The sequence below is a fragment of the Peromyscus leucopus genome, chromosome 6 (genome assembly GCF_004664715.2).
Source record: "Peromyscus leucopus breed LL Stock chromosome 6, UCI_PerLeu_2.1, whole genome shotgun sequence".
Taxonomy (NCBI): Eukaryota; Metazoa; Chordata; class Mammalia; order Rodentia; family Cricetidae; genus Peromyscus; species Peromyscus leucopus.
Window position 1 is genome coordinate 80,388,169 of NC_051068.1, and position 20,908 is coordinate 80,409,076.

Here is a 20,908-nt window from a genome sequence, read left to right on the forward strand (position 1 = left end):
GTGTACCTTAATACAAACAAATGAGTCTGAGATTATTTCTTTTGAACCAAGTGTGAAGATAAAATTCTTTTCCTGGTAGGTCTTCCACTGGATTGCAGTCTCCTTTCCTTCACCAAGCCTCAAAATGAAACAAAACAACAAGAAACAAAACCAAAACAATCAAACAAAAAAAACCAAAGCAATATTCCTCGCCTCTTTTTATGGACTAGTAGAAAGAATGAAGTGTGGAACCAGAGGAAAGGGCCATACAAATGGATGTTCAAGTCATTCCTACTGTTAAGCTTCAAACTGCTCCCACCATGTGTTAGGTATGAGGAATCAAAAGGTTCATTAGCTGCAGTTTCTAAATTTATAAAAGTAGAACCTAAGTGATACTTTGCATGACAGTTTCAAACATTCAACAAAGTGTTTGTGAAGAATCAAGACATTAATAGGCATTCTACAAATAATAATTATAGAATATTTACACATGTGTTTTATTCTCAGTGGGACCAAAATACCTTTAATAATATCAATCAAAATGCCATCTCATTTTTGTAATTCCTGAGCTTTGAAGACCTAGGCAGGAGTATTGACATGAGTACCAGGCTAGCTAGGTTTAAGTAAAGAGTACTAGGCTAACCAGGATTATGCAGCAAGGCCTTGTACATAAAACTTAAACAAATATGAAGAATGCTTATCTAAAGCTGAGGGTTGTGGTGAACCCTTGAAACCCTAGCACTCAGAAGGTTCAAATTCAATAGAGAGGGAACCACAGCAGGGAGAAAGAGGTTTTAAGACAAAGCTTGGGAGGGGAATAGAGCATGGATAATATGAAAGCATGAAGGGAAATTACTGGGGGCAAGAAGGGCAGAAGCAGGAGGGGATGCAGGGGTTGGGATAGAGGATCAACCAAGGACAAGAACTTAGCAGTGGCAGGATAGAGGTGAACCTTTAAAGCTTAAGTCTGAGATAATGTATGAAAATTATCCTGTACTTGACAGTCAAGATATGCCCACTCAATGCCTTTGGGAAATGCACTTAAGAAACCAGTAATTTTATGGAATCTAAATGGACAAAATGTTCTAGATATGTTCACCATTGTATTTTCTTTTAAAAATTATGTTTCTGTGTATATGTCTGCTGGAGTGAGTTTCATGTGTGTACAGATGCCATCTGAAAGCAGAAGAGAATATTTCTTGGAGTTGGAGTCACAGTTCATCCAGTGATGGTGCTAGGATCCAAATTCTAGTCCTCCGGAAGAGCAGTGAGTGTTACTAACCCTGAGCCCCTCTCCAGCGCCCTTCTTTTTAAAATAAGACATTTAAGATGTCTTGGTTAGAAACATGTCACAAAGATAGATAGCAAAGCTGAAGAAAAAGGATAGAAAAATGTAGCATGTAAATAGTGACCAAGAGAAAGTTGGTGTAACTATATGGATACTAGACAAAGTTGAGTTTAAAGAACTCAAAAGCGGTGGCACATAGAAGGTTGAGGAACATGAGGAATGTAGTGATCAAATGGCCAACTGGGCTATGGAGGGAGACCCTATCACAAAAAAAAATCACCTACCCCCACTCTCCACAAGGCCTCTCCTTCACAATAGAATCCCTACCTGCACCATGCTACTGGAATAGCCAACTCTTAACAGTGAGTAAAGTTTCTCCTTCCATAGGAATCATCAAACTCAGAAAGTTTCTATTCAACCGTATTCCCAGTACATCAAAGTATGGGAGGTAGAGTGACCCACCTGAACTGGTTTTGGGTAAATTTACAATAAGGCAAACTCTATCCTCAAACTTTTAAGGAAATTTCTTTACCATTATATGCCTACAATCATTGGACATATATTGGATTAAACCAGATGTATTATGAGAAGGAACATAGTTATCTGTCATTCAAAATACAGAAAAACCCAAGCTAGGTCCATTAGCAACCAGACTCCTTCTCTTGAACTTCAAAAAAGGTGGTCCCAAACAGTAATCAGGGCCTCTGAGAACCCTCATCCTGGTGGCTCACTGTCAATATAGACAGTGAATTCCTCTCTGATCTGTACTATTTTTACTCTTAAAGAGGACCTGAAAATATTCAATCTAGACTCTGATCACCAGTAGCAGGTGAAAATTCCTTCTGTTGAGGTTTTCATGGCATTGGACTATCATGGCTGGACGGTACAAATGGAAAGCCAAAAGTTGTCTTATAAAGCCAGAGTCAAGAAAAGAGAGGTGAAGAAGCAGATGCTATCAGGTTGGTGTATAAGCCTCACAGCCCCACTAAGTTTGGCAGAGGGATCATCTCTCTAACACATGGGCGAAGTTGAAGAGGATGAGGAGAATGGGCAAAGGTCTGAAATGGTGCTCCCCTCTTGAATCCAGCATTGTGCTCCCTTTGATGGGAGTTTGAAGTGGGTAATAGCTCAGCCAATAACCTTGGACTACCTGGCCCATTAGAGGTAGTACAGTGCTTCTTGTCCGCCTATGCAACCCCCTCTACAGGATTGCCCACTACAGGAGCACTACTCAGCTCACCACTGGGTACTACCCACTAAAAAGTCTTCTCCTTGGTGCTGGGAATGATAGGAAGCTGTTAGGACACTTCTGAATTCACAATCCCCTCTTTTCTGAACTAGAAACATGTAGGGCCATACTATCAGGATGGTTCCATGTGAGTGGCTGATTAATTGCCTCTATTTTTGCCACTCATATCCCAATGACCATGATCATTATCCTCTTGACTAAGGCTGACAGGAGGCTAATGCTGGATAAGGCCATGGAGGAAGCAAGGAAGAAGCTTGGGGACAACCCATTAAGAACTACAGATTCAATGCAATACCCATCAAAATCCCAACACAATTCTTCACAGATCTCAAAAGAATACTCAACTTCATCTGGCAAAAGATTGCTTTTGGCAAGATTGCCATTTTTACTATGTTGATTCTACCTATCCAAGAGCATGAAGGTTCTTTCCATTTTCCAATATCTTCTTCAATTTCTTTCTTCAAAGACTTAAAGTTCTTGTCATACAGGTCTTTCACTTGTTTGGTTAGAGTTACCCCAAGATATTTTATGTTATTTGTGGCTATTGTAAAGGGTGATGTTTCTTTGATTTCTTTTCTCAACGCGTTTATTATTTGTATGTAGGACTATTGATTTTTTTTGAGTTAATCTTGTATCCTGTCTAAATTTGTCTCTTATTTTGATTTTCTCTTTCCTCAGGGGATTTATGAAGACACAAATTGTCTGTTCTCATGTCACAGTAAGCTTCTGTCTTCCTGTTACCTTTCCCTATACGTAAACTTTTCCCACAAACTGGGCCTATGGCTCTAATTTTATTTTCACTGCCCAGAGTCTATTCTTTGAAATTGTTACAATAACTACCTGCACATTACCATGTCCCCTTTCATATGTATGCACACACTTTATAGATATCTGACTTTCACAAATGAGTGTTGAATGATATGAGGCAATATAATGGTGTTTTAATATAATCACAGTATGAGTTTACTTTATCAGAGGGAAAAGGAAAATGGTGATACAACTGGCATTATCAGGAGTGTGTGTAATATGGGTCATATGTGTAGAAGTCTAGCTAGCTTCAAATCCACCAGTTATTAACTATAGGTAGTTTTTGGTTCTGAACTTTGGAAATTAATGAAAAATGAGACCATAACTTTGACAAAGAACAAAGAGGAATATGTGGGAAGGCCTGGAGGGAGGGAAGGGAAAGGGGAAAGGAGGTAATTATAATGAAAAAAAAACCTAAAAAAATACTAATGCATTCTCATTTATAGCCCGTAAAAGGCAACTAGTTCAATTCATGTCAAATGTTAATCTTGGGTGAATGGACAGGTTGATCCTTTTTGGTTCTGTGATAATAAATTGCCAAAATGCAGCAACACTGAAAACCATTCCTGTAGCTCTTGAATTGCAATATCAGGGAGTAGCAGAGAAATCAAAAATAAGTTACTGAGCCACAAATTTGGAGTTTCCCTTTTGGTGTGGATATTGCTAATGAGCAAGATAGTGATGCTGTGGAGTGACTTCTGGGTGCAGAGGATAGATGGGTCTATCAAAATCTGGCCTTATGACCTTCAAATATTTTTATTTCATTTAATTAGTTTCTTCATTGAAAAGAACATTATAGTAACTGTCTTCTCTATATTAAACAAAGTAATGTAATATACTACTAGTGCATCATCAGCAAATGGTTGATGCCTTCTGAATGTCATTTTTTTTTTATTGATGTTTGGCCAACTATATGTATCTAGTCTCTCACAATAGCCTAGATTCCACATATCTTGCCTTTCAAATCTCTCCCGTCTTTCTTCCTTTTTCTTTTCCCATTTCTCCTCCAACTTCATTTTATCAAGGCATATGTCTGTTATGTAATTGCAGCCTCAGCTTCATTGTCCCATCTGTGATGCTAAAAGGGTTTTCTTTTGCTATCTGGCACAATGTTAAGTTTTGACACTGGAGGGCATTGGAAGGATAGTTTGTTGTGAGAGACTGATGCATGACAGCTAGGAGCATACAGGGCCATTAGCTAGTCCTTACTTCTTCATGGGCAGTGCATTTCAGCACATGATGGCACAATTCCTTTTACGTCATCACTGGGGATAATTGGCAAGTGATTTTTGCTGTGTAGCACCAGTCTGCGCTACCAAGAAGGTGGCTTCCCATCTAAATATCTTTGAAAAGCTATGTGAGGAGCTCTGAGATACAACACACACATGCTGAGCATGTTTTGAGCTTTGCAGAGTGTAGCTTTCTGAGGAATCCTATCAGCTTATTATCTCCATGAAATTTTCTACATTCAGGGTTTCTGCTGTGCCTTCTCTAATGAAAATCTGGACTTCAGCCCTGCAGCCTCTCCTGTGTTTATTTCATCCATACTCTCTGTGTCTCCACATTACCAGCATTGTTTTGGGCAAACTGTCTATTTATATACCCCTTAGAATTCTCTTTAACTGTTTCTTGGTATACTCTGTTACAGTTAAATAACTGCACATTAAGTTTTCCTTGTTCAAATTACTACATGACTCTATATCTTGATGAAAGAAATATAAAGTAATAACTTCCAGAATGGAAAACTTAGAAGTTAAATTTTATTGCTGATTGACATATATCACGTTTTATTACTCAGCTTTAGTTAGGGACTATTTTGCACAGCTTTTTGACATTTTTTTTTAGGTTTTACTTTATTTTTTTGCACTTTTTCTTTTTTATTTATTCTTCCCTCATATGATACATCCTTCCCTCCCTCTACTCCTCACAGTGCCCCTCCACCTCCTTCCTCCTCCAGATCCACTGCTCCTCCCTTTCCCTTCAGAAAAGAGAAGGCCTCCCAGGGATATCAATTGAACATGACATAAGATACAATTGACTAGGCACAAATCCTCTTATCAAGGCCCGGACTAGGCAACTCAGTAGCAGGGAAGGGTCCCAAGAGCAGGCAAAAGGATCAGATACACCACCACTCTTACTGGTAGGATTCTCATAAAAACTCCAAGCTAAACAACTACAACATATATACAGAAGACCTAGTGCAGACTCATATAGGCTCCCTGATTATCATTTCAGTCTCTGTGAGCCCCTATGAGCCCTACTCAGTTCAATCTATTGACTCTTAGTTGAATCTCCTGATGTCTTCAACCTCTTTGGCTCCTATAATCATTCCTTCCCCTTTCCAGGGGGTTCCCCAATCTTTACCTAGTATTTAGGTGTGGGTTTCTGCATTTGCTCTCATCAGCTGCCAGAGGAAACCTCTCTGATGATAATAGGACTATGCACTATTTTATGAGTATAGAAGAATATCATTATGAATCATTTCTTGCCTCTTTTGCCAGTTATATTTTGTCCTACCTAGGTCTCTGGGCCATCTGGGCAGTATTAAGCATGGACTCCCCCTTGTGCCATGGACCTCAAGTAAGACGAGTCATTGGTTGGCCACTCCTACTAGCTCTGAGCTGCCGTTGCTCCAGCACATCTTGAAGGCAGGACAAATTGTAGGTTGAAGGTTTTGTGGCTGGGTTGGTGTTCCAGTCCTACTACTGGAAGTGTTGACTGGTTACAGAAGATGGCCAGTTCAGACTTCTCTAGGGTTACCTTCTTAGGTTCCTGGAAGTTTCCACTACACTAGGTTTCCACATCATGTCTCCCAAAGCCCCCACCCAACTCTAGTCGTCTCTCCTCATACTCTCTCCCTCCATCCTTGCCTGATCCCTCCTGTTCCCATTCCCACTTGCCTTCAGTCCACCAAAAATCTATTCTAATTCCCATTCCCCAGGAGATCTATGCATTCCCACTAGAGCCTTGCTCTACTTAGCCTTTCTGCAGTATGTGAATTGTAGCTTGATTATCATTTGTACAATGGCTAATGTCTACTTATAAATGAGTACATGCCATGCTCATCTTTCTGAGTATGGGTTGCCTCACTCAGGATGAATTTTTTTAATTTCATTCATTTGCCTGCAAATTTCATGATGTCAATTGTTTTTAACTGTGAAGTAATACTCCATTATGTAAATATACTACACTTTCTTTATCCATTATTCAGTTGAGGGGTATCCAGATTGTTTCCAGTTTTTGGCTATTCTGAATAAAGTTGCAGCGAACATAGTTGAGCAAGTGTCCTTGTGGTAGGATGGAGCACCTTTTGGGTATATGCCCAAGAGTGACACACCCAGGATTGATTTTCACAGTGCTGTACATGTTTGAACTACTACCAGCAATAGTGAAGTGTTTCTTTTGCTCCACATTCCTCTGTAACATAAGCTGTCACTTGTGTTATTGATCTTGGCCATTCTGACAGGTATAAGTTGGAATCTCAAAGTTGTTTTGATTTGCATTTCCCTGATGGCTAATGATTTTGAATACTTCTTTAAGTCTTTCTCTGCCATTTGAGGTTTCTCTGTTGAGAATTCTCTGTTTAGGTCTGCACTTCATTTTTTATTGGATTATTTGGTTTGTTGATGTCCAGTTTCTTGAGTTCTTTATATATTTTGGATATTAGCCCTCTATCAGATGTGGGGCTAGTGTAAATCTCTTCCCATTCTGTAGGCTTCCATTTTGTCCTATTGACATTGTCCCTTGCCTTACTGAAGACTTTCAATTTCATGAGGTCCCATTTATTAATTGTTGAGCTTTGTGCCTGTGCTGTTGGTGTATTCTTTAGGTAGTTGTCTTCTTTGCCAGTACATTCAAAACTATTCCCCCATTTCTCTTCTATCAGGTTCAGTGTAACTGGATTTATGTTGAAGACTTATTCATTTGGACTTGAGTTTTGTTCAGGGTTATACATATGGATCTATTTGCGTTCTTCTACATGCAGATATCAAGTAAGAACAGCACCATTTTTTGAAGATCCTTTATGTTTTCCATTGTGTCTTTCAAGCTTCTTTATTAAAAATCAGGGGCCCATAGGTATGGGGGTTTATGTCTGGGCCTTTGATTCCATTTATGAACATGTCTGTTTTTATGCCAATACCATGTGCTTTTGTTTACTATAACTCTGTAGTACAGCTTGAAATTATGGATAGTGATATCTCTGGAAATTCTTTTATTGTTCAGGATTGTTTATCATGAGATTTTTTTTTATTTTACAATACTATTCAGTTCTATATAACAGCCACAGATTCCCTTGTTCTCCCCCTTCCTGCTCCCCTCCCCTTCCCCCCAGCCAAGCCTCCATTTCCACCACCTCCAGATCAAGGCCACCCCCGAGGACTGAGATCGACCTGATAGACTCAGTCCAGGCAGGTCCAGTCCCCTCCTCCCAGACTGAGCCAAGCATCCCTGTATAAGTCCCAGGTTTCAAACAGCTATCTCATGCAGTGAGCCCAGGACCTGGTACCACTGCCTAGATGCCTCCCAAACAGATCAAGCCAATCAACTGTCTCACCTATTCAGAGGGCCTGATCCAGTTGGGGGTCCCTCAGCCTTTGGTTCATAGTTCATGTGCTTCCATTCATTTGGTTATTTGTCCCTGTGATTTATCCAACCTTGGTTTCAACAATTCTCACTCATATAAACCCTCCTCTTTCTTGCTAATTAGACTCCCGGCGCTCCACCCGGGGGCCTAGCTGTTGATGTCTGCATCCAGATTCCTCAGTCCTTGGGTGGGGTTTCTGGCACAACTATTAGGGTGTTTGGCCATCCCATCACCAGAGTAGGTCAGTCCTGGCTGTCTCTTGACCATTGCCAGCAGTCTTTTGTGGGGGTATCTTTGTGGATTTCTGTGGGCCTCTTTAGCACTTGGTTTCTTCCTTTTCTCATGTGGTCTTCATTTACCATGGTCTCCTATTCCTTGTTCTCCCTCTCTTTTCTTGATCCAACTAGGATCTCCCGCTCTCTTTCCCTCGACCCTCACCATTCATTGCTCCCACTCATGTCCAGGCTGTTCATGTAGATCTCATTCATTTCTCCATCATTGGGTGATCCCCGTGTCTTTCTTGGGGTCCTGTTTTACAGGTAGCCTCACTGGTGATGTGAGTAGCAGTCTAGTCATCCTTGTTCCACATCTAGTATCCTCCTATGAGTTAGTACATACCATATTTATCTTTCTGAGTCTGGGTTACCTCACTCAGGATGATTTTTTCTAGATCCATCCATTTGCCTGCAAACATCATGATGCCATTGTTTTTCTCTGCTGAGTAGTATTCCATTGTGTATATGTGCCACAATTTATTTATCCATTCTTCAGTTGAAGGGCATCTAGGTTGTTTCCAGGTTTTGGCTATTACAAATAATGCTGATATGAACATAGCTGAGCATGTACTCTTGTGGTATGAATGAGCATTTCTTGGGTATATACCCAAGAGTGGTATAGCTGGATCTTGGGGAGATTGATTCCCAATTTTCTAAGAAAGCACCATATTGATTTCCAAAGTGGTTGTACAAGCTTGCATTCCCACCAGCAGTGGAGGAGAGTTCCCCTAGTTCCACATCCTCTCCAGCATAAAGTGTCTTAAGTGTTTTTGATCTTAGCCATTCTGACAGGCAAAAGGTGGTATCTCAGAGTTGTTTTGATTTGCATTTCCCTGATGATTAGGGATGTTGAGCAATTCCTTAAATTTCTTTCAGCCATTTGGGTTTCCTCTGTTGAGAATTCTCTGTTTAGTTCTATAGCCCATTTCTTTTCTTTTCTTTTCTTTTTTTTTTTGGTTTTTCGAGACAGGGTTTCTCTGTGTAGCTTTGCGCCTTTCCTGGAACTCACTTGGTAGCCCAGGCTGGCCTCGAACTCACAGAGATCCGCCTGGCTCTGCCTCCCGAGTGCTGGGATTAAAGGCGTGCGCCACCAACGCCCTGCTACTATAGCCCATTTCTTAATTGGACTGTTGGTCGTTTTGATGTCTAATTTCTTGAGTTCCTTATATATTCTGGATATCAGTCCTCTGTCAGATGTGGGGTTGGTGAAGATCTTTTCCCATTCTGTAGGATGTCGCTTTGCCTTGTTGACTGTATCCTTTGCTCTACAAAAGCTTCTCAGTTTCAAGAGGTCCCATTGATTGATTGTTTCTCTCAGTGTCTGTGCTACAGGTGTCTCTCCCCTTACTTATTCAATATAGTACTTGAAGTTCTAGCCAGAGCAATAAGACAACATAAGGAGATTAAGGGGATACAAATTGGAAAGGAAGAAGTCAAGCCTTCCCTATTTGCAGATGACATGATAGTATACTTGAGTGACCCCAAAGATTCCACCCAGGAATTGATAAAGCTTATAAACACCTTCAGCAACATAGCAGGATACAAGATCAACTCAAAAAAATCAGTAGCCCTCCTATATACAATGGACAAAGAAGCTGAGAAGGAAATCAGAGATACATCACCCTTTACAATAGCCACAAATGACATAAAATACCTTGGGGTAACACTAACCAAGCAAGTGAAGGACCTACATGACAAGAACTTTAAGTCCCTGAAGAAAGAAATTGAAGAAGTTGTCAGAAAATGGAAAGATCTCCAATGCTCATGGATAGGCAGGACCAACATAGTAAAAATGGCAATCTTACCAAAAGCAATTTACAGATTCAATGCAATGCCCATCAAAATACCAACACAATTCTTCACAGACCTGGAAAGAATAATACTCAACTTAATATGGAAAAACAAAAAACCCAGGATAGCCAAAAGAATCCTGTACAATATAACAACCTCTGGAGGCATCACAATCCCTGACTTCAAGCTCTACTATAGAGCTACAGTAATAAAAACAGCTTGGTATTGGCATAAAAACTGACATGTGGACCCATGGAATCGAATTGAAGACCCTGACATTAACCCACACACCTATGAACATATAATTCTTGACAAGGAAGCCAAAAGTGTACAATGGAAAAAAGAAAGCATCTTCAACAAATGGTGCTGGCATAACTGGATATCAATGTGTAGAAGGCTGCAAATAGATCCATATCTGTCACCGTGCACAAAACTTAAGTCCAAGTCGATCAAGGACCTCAACATAAATCCAGCTACTCTGAACCTGCTAGAAGAGAAAGTAGGAAGTAGTCTTGAATGCATTGGCATAGGAGATCACTTCCTAGAGATTTTTTTTTCTATATGGCATTGAGAATTGTCCTTTAAAGTTCTGTAAAGAATTGTGTTGGAATTTTGATGAAGATCACATTGTATCTGTAGACTGCTTTTGGTAGGATGGCTATTTTTGATATGTTAATCCTATGGATCCATAGTGTGATCTTTCCATCTCCTGATATCTTCTTCAATTTCATCCTTCAAATTCTTGAAGGTTTTATCATACAAGTCTTTCACTTGCTTGGATAGGGTTACCTCAAGATATTTTGTATTGTTTGTGTCTTGTGAAATATGTTTTTCCCCTTGATTTCTTTCTCAGTCCATTTGGCATTTGTGTATAGGAGGGATGCTGATGTTTTTGAGTTTATCTTGTATCCAGTCACTTGTTGAAGGTATGTATTAACTGTAAGAGTTACCTGGTAGACAAATAGCCAAATGAATGGAAACACATGAACTATGAACCAATAGCTGAGGAGCCCCCAACTGGATCAGGCCCTCTGGATAAGTGAGACAGTTGATTAGCTTGATCTGTTTGGGAGGCATCCAGGTAGTAGGTCCGGGACCTGTCATCAGTGCATGAGCTGGCTGTTTGGAACCTGGGGCTTATACAGGGACACTTGGCTCAGCCTGGGAGGAGGGGACTGGACCTGCCTGGACTGAATCTACCAGGCTGAACTCAATCCTCAGGGGAGTCCTTGCCTTGGAGGAGATGAACACCTGATCCTTTCCAATTTGTATGCCCCTGATCTCCTTCACTTGTCTTACTGCTCTAGCTAGAACTTCAAGTACTATATTGAAAAGATATGGAGGGAGTAGATAGCCTTGTCTTGTTTCTGATTTTAGTGGAACTGTTTTTAGTTTCTGTCCATTTAATTTGATGTTGGCTATAGGTTTGCTGTAAATTTCCTTTATTATGTTTGGGTATTATCTTAGTTAGGGTTTCTATTGCTGCAATGAAGCACCATGACCAAAAAGAAAGTTACGGAAAAAAGTTTATTAGGCTTAGACTTCAACATTGCTGTTCATTACTGAAGGATGTTAGGACAGAAACTCAAACAGGGCAGGTTCCCAGAGGCAGGAGTTGATTCAGAAACCATGGAGGAGAGGCACTTACTGGTTTGCTTCCCATGGCTTGTTCAGCCCACCTTCTTATAGAACCAAGGACCAGCAGACTAGTGATGACACCATCCACCATGGGCTGTACCCTTACCCATGGACCACTAAATGAGAAAATGCCTTACAGCTAGATCTCACTGGGGCATTTCCTCAACTGAGACTCTTTTCTCTGATGACTCAAGCTTGTGTCAAGTTGACACACAAAACTAACAAGTACTCTTCTATCCCCAATCTTTCCAAGACTTTTTTCACAAATGGATGTTCGATTTTGTCAATGGCTTTTTCAGCATCTATTGAGATGAACATGTGGTTTTTTCTTTTAGTTTGTTTATATGGTGGATTACATTGAATAATTTTTGTATGTTGAATCACCCCTGCATCTGTGGGATGAATCCTACTTGATTATGGTTGGTGATACTTTTGGAGCTTTCTGGCATTTGGTTTGTGAGTATTTTATTGAGTACTTTTACATGTATGTTCATAAGGGAAATTGGTCTGTAATCCTCTTTTTTTTGAATCTTCATGAGGTTTATCAGGGTGCTGTTGACTCATAAAATGAATTTGGTAATGTGCTATGGTAATATTTTATTTGTGCAGAAATGTGATTTTATTTGTATGTTAATAAATAAAGTTATCTGGGAGTTAGAGCTAATAGCAAGCCATAGCAGAAATCTGGCAGTGGTAGCACATGCCCTTAATCCCAATCACATGACAGGCAGATTTCTGTGTGTTCAAGGACACCAGCAGCATGGAGACACACGCCTTTAATCTCAATACCAACCATAGAAGACCTGGAGGTCTGTATAAACAGGCAGTGGTGAGGAGGTCATGTGGTTGGGTTTACAACCAATGAGAAGGCAGAACAGACAGTCAATAAAATGACAGACAGGAAGTCGTTTTCTTTCTCAGGGGAAGGATGGCAGTGGCAGTGAAGTGTACGAAGGCAGTTTTAAGTCTCAGCTCTTAGCTATTGCTCTGACCTCTTGGGTTTTTAACTCTGCATTTGGCTCTGTGTTTCTTATTCAATAAGACCATTGCATCTACAATGTTCTTTCTCTTTCTATTTTGTGGAATAGTTTGAGGAGTATTGGCATTAACTCCTTTTTTAAAGTCTGGTAGAATTCTTCACCAAAACCATCTGGCCCTGTTTTTTTTTTTTTTTTTTTTTTGGTTGGGTGTTGTTTAACAACCACTTCTAATTCCTTTGGGGTTATAGATCTATTTAAGCTGTTTATCTGATCTTGATTTAACTTTGGTAGGTGGTACCAATTGACAAAATTGTCCTTTTTTTTTTTTTAGATTTTCCAATTTTGTGGAGTACAGGTTTTTAAAGTATGATATAATGATAATTTGGATTTCCTAGGTGTTTTTTATTTCTCTCTCTCTTTTTTTTTGTTTCTGATTTGTTAATTTGGATATTCTCTCTCTGCCTTTCAGTTAGTTTGGATAAGGGTTTGTCTATCTTGATGATTTTCTCAAAGAACCAACTATTTGTTCCCTTGATTCTTTGTGCTATTCTCTTTGTTTCTATTTAATTGATTTCAGCCCTCAGTTTGATTATTTCCTGTTGTCTGTCCCTCTTGTATGTGTTTGTTTCTTTTTGTTCTAGAGTTTTCAGGTATGCTGTTAAGTTGCTAGTATGAGTTCTCTTTAATTTCTTTATAGAGGCTCTTAAATGCTATGAGTTTTTTGTCTTGACCCAGTAATCCTTCAGGAGAGAGTTGTTCATTTTCCATGAATTTGTAGGCTTTCTGTTGTTTCTGTTGCTGTTGAAATCCAGCATTAATCTTTGGTGGTCTGATAAGATGCAGGGGGCTATTTCAATTTTCTTGTATGTGTTGAGACTTGGTTTGTGAACTAATATGTGGTATTTTTGGAGAATGTTATATGAGGTGCTGATAAGAAGGTATATAGTTTTTGTTTGGCTGAAATGTTCTATAGATATCTGTTAGGTATATTTGGTTTGTAAGGTCTGCTAGCTTCAGTATTTCACCGTTTAGCTTTTGTATAGATGACTTGTCCATTGGTGAGTGTATGGTATTGAAGACTCCCACTATCCACATGTAATGATTGATGTATCATTTAAGCCTTAGTAATGTTACTTTTACCAACATGGGTGCCCTTGCATTCAGGACATAAATGTTAATAATTGAAAGGTCATCTTGGTGGATTTTTCCTTTATGAGGATGAAGTGTCCTTTCCTGTCTTTTTTGCTTAATTTTAGTTTGAAATCTATTTTGTTAGATATTAGAATGATTTACATGAGCTTGTTTCTTAGGTTCATTTGCTTGAAAAATCTTGTTACAGCCGTTTACACTGAGGTAATTTCAATTTTTGATGTTGACAAATGTTTCTTTTATGGAACTAAAGAATGGATCTTATTTCCACATGCATTCTGCTAGTCTGTGTTTTTTAATTAGGAATTGAGTCCATTTATATTGAGAGATAATGACCAATGATTGTTAATTCTTATTATTTTGTTATTTTTTTGTGTGTTTCCCTTCTTCTGGTTTTGTTGATGTGAGATTATGTCCTTTGTTTTCATGGGTGTAGTCTTTGGGTTGGAGTTTTCTTTCCAGTATCTTCTCTAGTTCTGGATTTTTAGATAGATATTGTTTGAGTATGGCTTTATCATGGAATATCTAATTTTCTCCAACTACTGTGATTGAATATTTCTCCTATAATAGTCTGGGTTAGATTCTGTGGTCTCTTAGAGTCTGCAGGACATCTGTTTAGGCCTTTCTGGTTTTTAGAGTCTCCATTGAGGAGTTGGATGTAATTTCAATAGGTCTAGCTTTATATGTTGTTTGCTCTTTTTCCTTTGAATCTCTAATTTCACATTAGTGTAGGAGCACTGTGATTGTAGATGTATGATACTGTGTTGTATTTTACATTAATCTGGGCATCCGAACTCAGGTCTTCATGCTTGCCTGGTAAGCATTTTACAAACACAAATGGGTTTTATCTTCCCAGCACATATACTTCACTTTATGGAACTTTGTATTGTTATACAATCCCATCAATAATGTATGAGAATCCTGGCTGCTTTATATTGTCTTAAATATTTGCTGTTTCACAGCCCTATTTTGAAACAAGTATTAAAAGGCTCATGTTCAGAGATGGCCTATTCTCTCTCCTTTCAATTTCATATTTTGTCCATTCTTGTTACTCGTGGACATTCTGTATTCATTCTTTGTGAATGATTATCTACAAATAGATCCACTGTTTCACAGTTTTCTATCTTGAATTATTCATGAACTTTTTTGAGTATTAGAATATTTATTGAATTGTGTATGGTGATTCACACATGCAATCCCAGCACTTGAGAGTCTGAGGCAGGCAGATCTCTATGAGTTCAAGGCCATCATGATTTACATAGTGAGTTCCAGGATAACCAGACCTATATTCTTAGTCCATTGCTGTAGTTTTTTTTTGTTTTTACTCTTTGGGGGCCCATGACCCACCTCCCAAATAAATACACGGAGATTTATTCTTACTTATGAATGCCCGATCTTAGCTTGGCTTTTTTCTAGCCAGCTTTTCCAACTTAAATGATCCCATTTCTCTTTAACTACATTTTGTCTCTGGGCTTTTTACCTTTCTTTATTCTATATATCTTCCTTTTCTTCTTACTCCATGGCTGGCTGTGTAGGTGGGTGGCTGGCCCCTGGCATCCTCCTCTCCTCCTTTTCTTTCTGCTGGCTTTTCTCTTAAGCCTACATATCTCCTCCTATTTATTATTTCCCTGGCAGCCTCATCTATCCCTCTCCTGCCTAACTATTGGATGCTCAGCTCTTTATTAGACCAATCAGTTGTTTTATGTAGGCAAAATAACATAGGTTTACAGAATTAAACACAAGTAACATAAAAGAATGTAACACATCTTTGCATCATTAAAAAATAAATATTCTATAGCATAAACAAATATAACACATCTTAAACTAATATTCCATGATACCTCTTTCAAGCAAACAGAATAAAACAAATAAATAAACAAACAGAAAGGAACTTCTATTGTATTCTACCTTATTACACTGATTTGCTGATACAATACCTTCTGTTAGAGCCAACTGCAAGCTCAGACCATGACTTATCTGTGCCCATATTCTCCATGTATGACATAGAAGGTTGAAATTGCATATTTGGGTGGTGTTTGTTAACATCTATTCATATGCTACAAACACACACACACACACACACATATATGTAAAAGATTTTATTTTAAATTATGGTATACATGTGGGGTTGGGAACATGAATGCAGTACCCATTGTAGCCAGAAGAAGGCATAAGATCCCCCTGAGCCTAGAGTTACAGGTGGTTGTGAGCTGCCCCAAGTGGGGACTGATATCAAACTTGTGTCCTCTACAAGAGAAGTGCATTCTCTTAACTGTTGAACCTTCTCTCCAGAACCTAGAAATATTTTTGAATTGGTAGTGACCCTCTGTCTAAGACACTTGGACAGAGATTATAAAATAGTAAGTGTCTATTATTTAAAGCCCCTGGCTTGTGTTGTGGAAATATTGTTAACCAGGAAGAAATAACTAATATTTAACTATCTTTGTGCCACTCTACTTTTAGATTAGACTGATTGAATCGTCCTTGGTCATGCATGTTACCACACCATATTTTACCACTAGATGCAGGGATCCATAAACTGCCAGTAGCAAGTGTCTGTGTCAGGAACATCAAATGGCAATTGAAATTCAGGTGTCAGCTCACCAAAAGAAAAACTCTCTGATGGGTATGTCTAGTTCAAGCAAGGCTTATGAGAATACACTCCAGAATGTCTTTTGCTTATGCTGAGCCTTCACATTGTTGCTGCTACATGTTTTTCTCTGGTATCTGATATGATATATATGGTGTGGGGAGTTCCCCATTACCTGTATTGTAATGTGTTTATTTCATGAACACATCCTGATATACTGGGAATATTTATTACTGTGGATTGTCAGGAAGATGCTGTATAATTTTGACATAGTCAGGGCCTATTGAGTTCCACTAAGAAACTGCTGTAGGTCACAGTTCAGGTTGACATAGTAAAATATTTGAATTTCCCCAGCTGCCAAGACAGCTGTACATGATTAACTGATATAAAGCTTCAACATAGATTAGACCAAGTACCTTGCTAATGGTTTTTAAGATAAACTCTCAATTGCCATAGATGGAGTAAACAAGATATTCCACGATAAAACCAGATTTAAACAATACCTATCCACAAATCCAGCCCCACAGAAAGCACTGGAAGGAAAAATTGAACCTAAGGAAGTTAGAAGTACCCATGAAAACACAGGAAATAGATAATTCCATACCAACAAATACCAAAGAAGGAAATACACAACACTACAACCCCAAAATAACAGGAATTAACAATTACTTGTCATTAATATCCCTTAATATCAATGGACTCAATTCACCTATAAAAAGACATGGGCTAACAGAATGGATACAAAAACAGGATCCATTCCTCTGCTGCATGCAAGAAACACACCTCAACTTCAAAGATAGATACTACCTCAGAGTAAAGACCTGGGAAAAATCGTTCCAGTCAAATGGACTGAAGAAGCAAGCTGGTGTAGCAATCTTAATATCTGACAAAATAGACCTCAAATTAAAATTATTCAAGAGAGATTGAGAAGGACATTACATATTAATCACAGAAAAAATCTGTCAAGGACACCCACATATGTAAAAGGAACATTACTAAAGCTTAAATCACACACCAAACCCCACACACTAATAGTGGGAAACTCCAACACTCCACTCAGCAATGGACAGGTCTGCCAGACAGAAATCTAATATAGAAATAAGGGAACTAACAGAAGTTATGACTCAAATGGACTTAATAGACATCTACAAAACATTCCACTCAAACACAAGAGAATATACTTTATTTTCTTTCTTCTCAGCACCCCATGGAACCTTTTCTAAAATTGACCACATACTCAGTCACAAAACAAATCTCAACAAATATGAAGAAATTGGAATAACTTCCTGTATTTTATTGGACTACAGTGGCTTAAAGTTAGAATTCAACAAAAACACAAATTACAGAAAGCCTACAAACTCATGGAAACTGAAGCATGCTCAGCTGAATTACCAAAGGGCCAAGGAAGAAATAAAGAAAGAAATTACAGACTTCCTAGAATTCAATGAAAATGAATATACAACATACTCAAAATTATGGGACACTATGAAAGCAGTACTAAGAGGAAAATTCATAGCACTAAATGTCCACATAAAGAAGTTGGAGAAATACCACACTAGCAACTTAATAGCACCCCTGAAATAACTAGAAAAAAAGAAACAAACTCACCCAGGAGGAGTAGATGCCAGGAAATAATCAAATTGAAGGCTGAAATCAATAAAATAGAAACAAAGAGAACAATACAAAGAATCAATGAAACAAAGAGTTGGTTCTTTGAGAAAATCAACAATATAGACAAAATTTTATCCAAACTAACTAAAAGACAGAGAAAGAATATTCAAATTAACAAAATCAGAAACAAAAGGGGAGAATTAACAACTGACAATAAAGAAATCCAGAGAATCATTAGGTTATACTCCCAAAACCTGTACTCCAGATTTAAACAATACCTATCCACAAATCCAGCCTAAATGGAAAGTATAAAAAAAATGTACAATTTTCTGGATAGGGACCATTTAGCCAAATTAAATCAAGACCAGATAATCAATTTAAATAGACCTATAACTTCTATGGAAATAGAAGCAGTCATTAAAAGACTCCTAACCAAAAAAAAAAAAAAAAAAAAGCCAAGGGCATATGGTTTTAGAGCAGAATTCTACCAGATTTTCAAAGATGAGCTAATACCAATACTCTTCAAATTGTTTCACACAATAGAAACAGAAGGAACACTACCAAACTCTTTTTATGAGTCTACAGTTACCCTGATACCCAAGCCATGCAAAGATGTAACAAAGAAAGATAATTATAGACCAATCTTCCTCATGAACATTGATACAAAAATAATAAAATACTGGCAAACCAAAATCAATAACACATAAATGGAATCATCCATCATGATTAAATGGGCTTCATCACAGAGATGCAGGAATGGTTCAATATATAAAAATCTGTCAGTGTAATCCACCATATAAACAAACTGAAAGGAAAAAACCCCACATGATCATCTCATTAGATGCTGAAAAAGTCTTTGATAAAATCCAATACCCCTTCATGATAAAAGTCTTTTACAGATCAGGGATACAAGGAAAATAATTAAACATAATAAAAGCAATACACAGCAAACTTGCAGCCATCATTAAATTAAATGAGAGAAACTCAAAGCAATTCCACCGAAATCAGGAAGAAAAGTCTGTCTACTCCCTCCATATCTTCAGTAGAGTACTTGAAGTTCTAGCTAGAGCAATAAGGCAACAAAAGAATATCAAGGGGATACAAATTGGAAAGGAAGAAGTCAAACATTTGCTATTTTCAGATAGTAAAATAGTATACATAAGTGACCACAAAATTCTACCAGGGAACTACTAAAGCTAATAAACATCTTCAGTAATGTGGCAGGATACAAGATTAACTCATAAAAACCAGTAGTCCTCCTATATACAAATAATAAATGGGTTGAGAACAAAATCAAACATTACCCTTTATAATAGCCACAAATAATATAAAATACCTTGGGGTAACTCTAACCGAACAAATGAAAGACCTGTATGATAAGAACTTTAAGTCTTTGAAGAAAGAAATTGAAGAAGATATCAGAAAATGGAAAGATCTCCCATGCTCTTGTATAGGTAGGATCAACATAGTAAAATAGCCATTTTACCAAAAGCAATCTACAGATTCAATGCAATCCCCATCAAAATCCCAATACAATTCTTCACTGACCTAAAAAAAAAAAACAATACTCAACTTCACATGGAAAAACCAAAAGCCCATGATAGCTTAAACAATCTTGTACAATAAAGGAACTTCTGGAGGAATCACCATCTCTGACCTCAAGCTCTACTACAGAGCTATAGTAAAAAAAAACCCAGCTTGGTATTGGCACAAAAACAGACATGTAGATCAATGGAATCAAATTGAAGACCCAGACATTAACCCACACACCTATGAACACCTGATTCTTGACAAAAAAGCCAAAATTGTACAATGGGAAAAAGGAAGCTTCTTCAACAATTCATGCTGGCATAACTGGATGTCAACATGTAGAAGATTGCAAATAGATCCATATCTATTGCCCTGCACAAACTCAAGTCCAAGTGGATCAAAGACCTCAACATAAATCCATTTACACTGAACCTGATCAAAGAGAACGCGGGAAGTAGCCTTGAATGCATTGGCATAGGAAACTACTTCCTAAATATAACACCAGTAGCACAGACACTGAGAGTGACAATTAATAAATGGGACCTCATGAAACTGAGAACTTTCTGTAAGGCAAAGGATAGTGTCAATAAAACAAAATGGCAGCCTACAGAATTGGAAAAGATCTTCACCAACCTCACCGTTGACCCAGGGCTGATATCCAAAATATATAAAGAGCTCAAGAAACTAGATGTCTAAATACCAAATAATTCAATTAAAAATGGTGTACAGAACTAAACAGAGAATGCTCAATGGAAGAATCTCAAATGGGAAGAATTCAGTTAAATAGTTATTCAACATCCCCAGTCATCAAGGAAATGCAAATCAAAATGACTGAGATATCATTTTATACCTATTACAATGACTAAGATAAAAAACACTGATTACAGCTCATGTTGGAGAGGGTGTGGAGTAAGGAGAACACTCCTTTGCTGCTGGTGAAAGTGCAAACTGATACAGCCATTTTGGATATCAATATGGTGGTTTCTTAGAAAAATGGTATTCAATCTACCTCAAGACCCAGCTATACCAATCTTGGGCATATGCCCAAAAGATGCTCAATAATACCACAAGGACACTTACTCAACAGTGTTCATAGCAGCATTATTTATGATATCCAGAATCTTGAAACAACCAGGAAGCCAAATGTAAGAGATCTGGGTAAACTGGGGGCAGGGGTAGAGGGGATGGGAGATGGTAACTTGAGGTAGTGCATTGGGCAGGTTGAGCACAGGACTCAGTGTGGGACTGAGTGGGAGAGCAATGACAGAGACATCTTGATGGCGGGCATTTGGGGGTTAGAGAGAAACCTAGTGCCTGGGAGCCTTCCAGGAATCCATAAGGATGACCCCAGCTAAGACTCCTAGCAATAATGGAGAGGGTGCTTCAATTTGCTATCTACTCTAATCAGATTGTTGACTACCCTAATTGTCATCAGA